The sequence below is a fragment of the Euleptes europaea genome, chromosome 13 (assembly GCF_029931775.1).
Source record: "Euleptes europaea isolate rEulEur1 chromosome 13, rEulEur1.hap1, whole genome shotgun sequence".
Classification (NCBI taxonomy): Eukaryota; Metazoa; Chordata; class Lepidosauria; order Squamata; family Sphaerodactylidae; genus Euleptes; species Euleptes europaea.
Genome location: NC_079324.1, coordinates 43,265,928 through 43,272,926, shown reverse-complemented (window position 1 = coordinate 43,272,926; position 6,999 = coordinate 43,265,928). Strand labels below are relative to the sequence as shown.

The 6,999-nt window shown below is 46.1% G+C and overlaps 1 non-coding gene across 1 annotated transcript; it reads left to right on the top strand.

The window, feature by feature from the left end:
- Positions 1 to 859: 859 nt before the first annotated feature.
- On the top strand, positions 860 to 931 carry TRNAA-GGC (transfer RNA alanine (anticodon GGC)). The gene has a single exon. It is a non-coding gene; the product is annotated as a tRNA-Ala (tRNA).
- The last annotated feature ends 6,068 nt before the right edge of the window (positions 932 to 6,999 follow it).

Genomic DNA, 6,999 nt, shown 5'->3' with positions numbered 1-6,999 from the left:
TGCGTGTATAGGCTGCAGGGTAACCCCACCCCCCTAGGGTTGCCAACCTCCAGATGGCTATGTAACCAAGAAAAAAACAGGGGGGAATGATTACGTGCCAAGAAGGAAGAGAGAATGAGAAATATTGCTTCATAAAGGCTACCTTGGAAGGCAACATCAAGAAAGAGCCACAATTGATAAGGTCATAGAAAAATATAACTGAAGAAGTATTAATACGAAACAGCTTACACTCGGGAACTTGTCTCAGCGCTACCTGTTGGAACACTGCCTGTTGAATACTACCTGTTGAACCAACAGTTTGATCCAATAGGACTACATCATTTGTTAATTCAAAATTTACACTAATTGACCTGTTAATATGACTTGATGGAACACTATCTGGTGAACACTACCTGTTGAATCAACAATTTGAATTGACGTTGAATTGAATCACCTGTTGAATATCTACCTGTAAGATTATATTCTGTTATATAAGCGGATATTGTATGTTACATCCACATCAATTTGTATTTCTGTATATTTGCTGTGTTGAAGCATTTTGATGTATATCTCATGGTGAGTCATAACCTACTTATGTTGTATTTAAAAATGATTATATGCCTATAATCTATTAATGTTGTAATATTTTATTTTAGGAGGTACTATTTGACTATAGTGTGTCTAACCTCCAGATGGGGCCTGGAGATCTCCTTGAATGACAACTGATCTCCAGACAACAGAGTCCAATTTCCTTGGAGAAAATGGTTGCTTTGGAGAATGGACTGTACGGCATTCTACCCTGCTGAGGTCCTTCCCAAACTCTGCCGTCCCTGGGCTCCACCCCCAAATATCCAGGAATTCCCCAACCCGGAGTTGGGGAGGGGTTGTGGCTCAGTGGTAGAGCATCTGCTTGGCATGCAGAAGGTCCCAGGTTCAATCCCTGGCATCTCCAGTTAAAAGGAATAGGCAAGTAGGTGATGTGAACGACCTCTACCTGAGACCCTGGAGAGCCGCTGCCAGTCTGAGTAGATAATACTGACTTTGATGGACTGAGGGTCTGATTCAATATAAGGCAGCTTCATGTGTTCATGGTAACCCTACCATCCCCTCTGGCAACCCATTGACCTGCAAGGATTAGAAAAGATTCCCGGTCATGTTGGGACCTTGCCTGGATGACAACGTGTTCTGTGCCTGTTTGCCCCTATCCTGCAGCCATCAAAAGCCCAGTCCTGGGACCTTTCTTTCCACTTCTGCTCCAGAGTGGTACTACAATGAGGCCCCCTGCAGGAACCCTTTGTTCGGAGCTTCCTGAGCGCTGCATCTTGAGCTCCTATCTTCCGTCTGCTCCGTCATTAACTCTTATAATTGGGAGGAGATATTTAAATGAGGCCAAATGGAACGACAGAGAGAAGATTTAAGAGGCAAGTGGGAACGTTCCAGAGGGAGACCGTAAAGTGAGTTATTGTCAGGCCTGACCAAAGTTGACATTCAAAGACCTCCGGGACTGAGTTAAAAAAAAAGATCCCCCCCCCTCAGCCTGCAAAAGCAGCAGAGCTGTGTGGAAGGCTTTAAAATGACACATAAAAATGAATTATACATTGGCAAATGAGATGCAGGTGCATTTTTTAAAAGTATGATGGGGAAGGACTGGCTGTTCTCACGACACTCAAGGAAAGATTCTTTTTTCTTTTCCTTGACCCCCCCTTCACTGTCTCTCCTCAGTGATTTCCACAATTGGCCTTGACGGAGGTTTTGGGATGCCAGCTCACAGACTTAGCAGACTTGGCAGCCCTGTCACACGTGCCGGTGTCCCCTGCCATATTGCATCATGCCATTTTTACATTTATTTATTTCTTTACATCTTTAGACCCCGGCTTTCCCTTGTGGCTCAAGGCAGCTTACAATTCCAAGGCTAAAAACATACAAAAATACCAACCCCCATTAACCGCCCTGCCCAAGGAAATGCCTGCAGCTTCAACCCCATTAAAAACCCTTGCAAATAAACCAGGCTTCGAGCAGCTCCTAAAAACCTCTGAAGGTGGTGACCCACCCCCCTTCTCAAGGAGCCTGTTTCACAAGGGAGCCACTGTGGAGAAGGAGTGGGCTCTGAAGCAAGTAGGGTTGCCAACCTTCAGGTACTAGCTAGAGATCTCCTGCTATTACAACTGATCTCCAGCCGATAGAGATCAGATCACCTGAAGAAAATGGCCGCTTTGGCAATTGGGCTCTATGGCATTGAAGTCACTCCCCTCCCCAAACCCTGCCCTCCTCAGGCTCCACCCCAAAAACCTCCCACCGGTGGTGAAGAGGGACCTGGCAACCCTAGAAGCAGACCACCTTAAGTGGGGGAACAACTAGCAGAGGGGAACCAGAAGACATAGTTGATGCCTGGGAAAATAAGAAGAGAGATGGTCCTTCAGATAGACGGGTTCTGGGCTATGAACAACTCTAATGAGCCCCTTGAATTTTCTCAGTATGCCCCCAGCTGCTGGTCCCAGGACTCAGCTGACGGCCATCGTTGCTCGGCTGTCAACTGGTCGCCCACAGCTGTGACACTGTTGAGCTTCTTGGCATACTCGTTTCCTGTCCTTCCCTTATTTACTATCGTTTGTGAGCAGCAAAAGAATGTGGACTGAGGTAGTTCTTGAAGAGGGAGGACCCTCTTGTGTGCCTTTAACAGCAATGCAAAACAAACAATAACCCATGTCCTGGAATGCAACCGGAGAGCCACCTTTTTGGTAGCTCCTTGGGGACATATTCAGAACATTGCTGGGGGGTCCTTTGGCTGCAGTCTTTATGATAACTTATGTGGGAAGCTCAGTGTTCCTATAAGAGCTTCCTGAGGACAAGACCATGCTTCTGAAATCCTTCCCCTTACAACACACATCCAGAATTCATCACCTTGCTCACCATAAAAGTTTGCAGCTCTGTTCTTAGGCATAATTAGCTTTAACAAGGTGTCATAATCAAGCCTTGTGTTAAAAATTTTAATGCCCATTTTTAGCACACCTGATGGTCGTTTTCCCCTGCCCCCAGCTGTTGTCTGCAAAATGTAGGCAACTTTCTTTGGAAGTCCTCCTGCCAATTTATTTTGGTAAAAAAAAAGTCCCTCATTTTACCTTGTCCAGTCTCTCAAAAATTGCATTAATGCATCTCCCAAGTGCTTCCACAGCTTGACCTTTGGAACTTTGTCAAACTAGGAGGACTTTTTCAAGTCTGTGTGTTGGCCATCTGCCCCTTTGTGGAGGGCAGAAGGGGGAAAAATAAGTTGTTTTCTGGATTTTAAATCACTGAAAGGGTTAATGGCACAGCATGTCATGTAAAGTAAGGGGACAATGCCAGGTCTTTTATTTAAGCAGCAAAACTCTATAGGTTACCCTCAAGCGTGCACATCAAATCACTAATTTGTATCCTCAGATAATGATACCCCCTGCATCAGGTAATAAAATTATATGCCAAGTGGGTGCAAAACCTGCATACAAAATGCCTTCTGCAAAGCAATACAGATGTATGCGAATAGGTAACTGCACGATCTTTCCCAAGGAACTCTGGATGACATACATGCTGTTGACATTATTTATTGAATAGTGGATTGTGCATCAAATAGTGAGAGAGTTTGAAATTTGCAGCGTGGGTCAACATGCCTTCCAGGGACATTTTCAGATGTGTAAATAGGGGTGATGCCAGTAAGTGAGGATTGGTCTGTTGGTTGCTAATGTCATAATGGCCCTTAACCCTGCGTTGAGAGAGTCTTTTCCTTACTGCTAGTGGGCGGGCTCTATCCCAGGAAAAACAGGGTGATTTCTTTTCACTTGATTGCTTTTCACATTTGCAATTTAATTAGACTAAAGTCCATCCCAGTTGCAAATAGCTCTTGGCTTTCTGATGACACGAACAACATGTCTATCAACCTCCAGGCATGGTTGGTCCTCTTGCCATCATTGTTCCCATATGGTGAGATGCACCTCTGGCCTTGGAGCAGGGTCCGGTCTGAATGGCAGAGATCCCCTTCCTGCCTGCCATTGTACCATCATGGTGATCCTCGTCATGCAAGCTGCAAGCAGCTCCAAGGCAGGCTACATATGATCAGCAGCACCTCTAGTCCTGAAACTGGATGTACTGCAGTCAAAAACTCTGCTCACAACCTGAGTTCGATCCTGACGGAAGTTGGTTTCAGGTAGCCAGCTCAAGGTTGACTCAGCCTTCCATCCTTCTGAGGTTGGTGAAATGAGTACCCAGCTTACTGGGGGTAAAGTGTAGATGACTGGGGGAGGCAATGGCAAACCACCCTGTAAGCAAAGTCTGCCTAGTAAATGTCATGATGCGACGTCACCCCATGGGTCAGTAATGACCTGGTGCTTGCACAGGGAACTACCTTACCCTTTACCTATCTGATTGGACTTTGCAGAACAGTGGCAGGAAGGCCCTGATTTCTTCCCTTTATGCCACACTTTTCTCCCCGGGCCTGGGTGCTTCTCCACAAATAAGAGCTGCATTTCCCATGATGCTATGTTCATGCCCAGCTAACCCCCCCCCCCCCAAGATCTATGATCCCTTTCAGATCCTTAGGGCTAATTGGTGGACTTATTATTCAACATGGGTCATGTCAGTATATAGTAACTGTAGATTTTTGTTGTATCCCTAGTCATAAATTCTCCAATTCATAATCCAGCCCCCACCCCCAATTTCTTGTCAGTTTCTCTCCTGACCACATCAGTGAAGGGAAGTGGGCAAACTGAGATCTTGGGGTATGGGTGGACCGTAAGTTAAATATGAGCAGCCAGTGTGATGCAATGACAAAAAAAGCGAATGCAATCTTGGGGTGCATCAACAGAGGCATAACATCCAAATCGCAAGATGTTGTAGTTCCGCTGTACACTGCATTGATCAGGCTAGAACAGGAGTATTGTGTGCTGTTCTGGAGGCCTCAGTTCAAAAAGATGAGGACAGAATGGAGTGGGTTCAGAGGAGAGTGACGAGGTTATCAGGGGCCTGGAGACCAAGTCCTATGAGGAAAGGTTGAGGGAGTTGGGAATGTTTAGTCTGGAGAAGAGGAGGTTGAGGGGGGACATGATTGCTCTCTTTAATTATTTGAAGGGCAGGGAGCTGTTCCTGTTGGCAGCAGAGGATAGGACTCACAATAATGGGTTTAAATTGTGGGTGGAAAGGTACTGGCTGGATATTGGGGGGGATTTTTTTTACAGTAAGAGTTGTTTGACAGTGGAATCAGCTACTTAGGGAGGTGGACTTACTGGCAGTCTCTAAGCAGAGGCTGGACAAACACTTGCCAGGGATGCTCTAGGCTGATCCTTAGGATTGCCAGGTCCCTCTTCATAACCGGCAGGAGGTTTTTGGGGTGGAGCCTGAGGAGAGCAGGTTTTGGGGAGGGGAGAAACTTCAATGCCATAGAGTCCAATGGTCAAAGCGGCCATTTTCTCCAGGTGAACTGATCTCTATCGGCTGGAGATCAGTTGTAATAGCAGGAGATCTCCAGCTAGTACCTGTTGGTTGGCAGCTCTACTGATCCTACATTAAGTAGGACAAGATGGCCTGTATCCCCAGGCTAGCCTGATCTCGTCAGATCTCAGAAGCTAAGCAGGGTCAGCCCTGGTTAGTATTTGGATGGGAGACCACCAAGGAATACCAGGGTTGCTGTGCAGAGGAAGGCACTGGGAAACCACCTGTTAGTCTCTTGCCATGAAAACCCCAAAAGAGGTCGCCATAAGTCGGCTGCAATGTGATGGCACTTCACACACACACACACACACAGATGGCCTGTATGGCCCAACTCTATGATTCTATGATAAACTGGAATCTGAAACATCGTCACATACTTGCAGTCATTGGAAATTTTGTGCTATTTCACTGGAGTCCCTCCTTTCTCCCAAGGAAGTCTGAGTGATATACTTGGGACTCTGTCCATATTATCTTCATAATCACCCTGTAATAGGGTGAGAGATGGCAGTTGCCCCAAAGTCACCCAAAGACTTTGATGGCCAAGAGGAAACTTCAACCCAGAGTTTGCTGGTCCAACCCAGCACCCCCTTCTGGTCCTGAGCACTATCACATTGATTCAGAAGGGATAGGCTTGTTCAGCCACACATCCGAGTGGATCGCTCCCCTCTTTGGAGCATTCGTCCTGTGGCGAGTGTGAGCCCCGTCAAAATATTGCCATTAGCCAGTCACTGTCTCCTCCTGGAAAAAAAACAAAAACAAGGATACTATTTGAGCATATGGGTCAAATAAAGCAAAATGATTGTGGTGGAATTTAATTCCTGTGCAGGGAACCAGTTAAAAGCGTAAGTGCCACTTAATGGGCACACAGAAGGGGAGTGTGTGCACCATTTATGGGCAAGCGCTAGCCCCTTGGAAGGTGATGATGATGACTTCAGTGCACTGAGATAATTGACGGCAGAAATGCTTTGGAAATGATGGCTTGCTTCATGGTCATATATTTGGGACCTTTCCCACTCCACCTACTCCCAGCACTTTTTTTTTATTACCGAGAACATTTGCATGGCTATTAAGAGTCCATCTGTTCTTGCTGTCTCTTGCCTGGATCATAACCATAATCCTTTTAGTAGCATCCCATTTGTCTCCATAGCAATGGCTGATCATGTGGCACACTCAGCGATCCTGCACGAAGAGGCAGCGTGGAGCGAGAGGGAAGAAGAACATGGAGGGGGCACGGACGGCGCAGGGGCCAAGCCATCGATCGAGCCGAGCAGGTATAGAAGGCTGCTTTTGCAGCCTGTGTTCAGAACGGCTTACCCCAGCCAAAAAAAAGAGAGACAGAGAAACATTCTTCTAAAATAATCAATAAAAACAAGACAAAACATAATAAAAACAACTTAAAATGCTAGAAGCCATTTTTAAAAGAAAGATCAGGTTGGAGAGGAGAGGCTCCCAAAAGCTAGGTGAGCAAGGTAGGAAGGCTTCTGCAAGCCATTTAAAAATGAAAACAAAGAGAGGATAATTCTGCAGATATCCTTCTGGGTGCTACAAAGACTAGACTCAGTT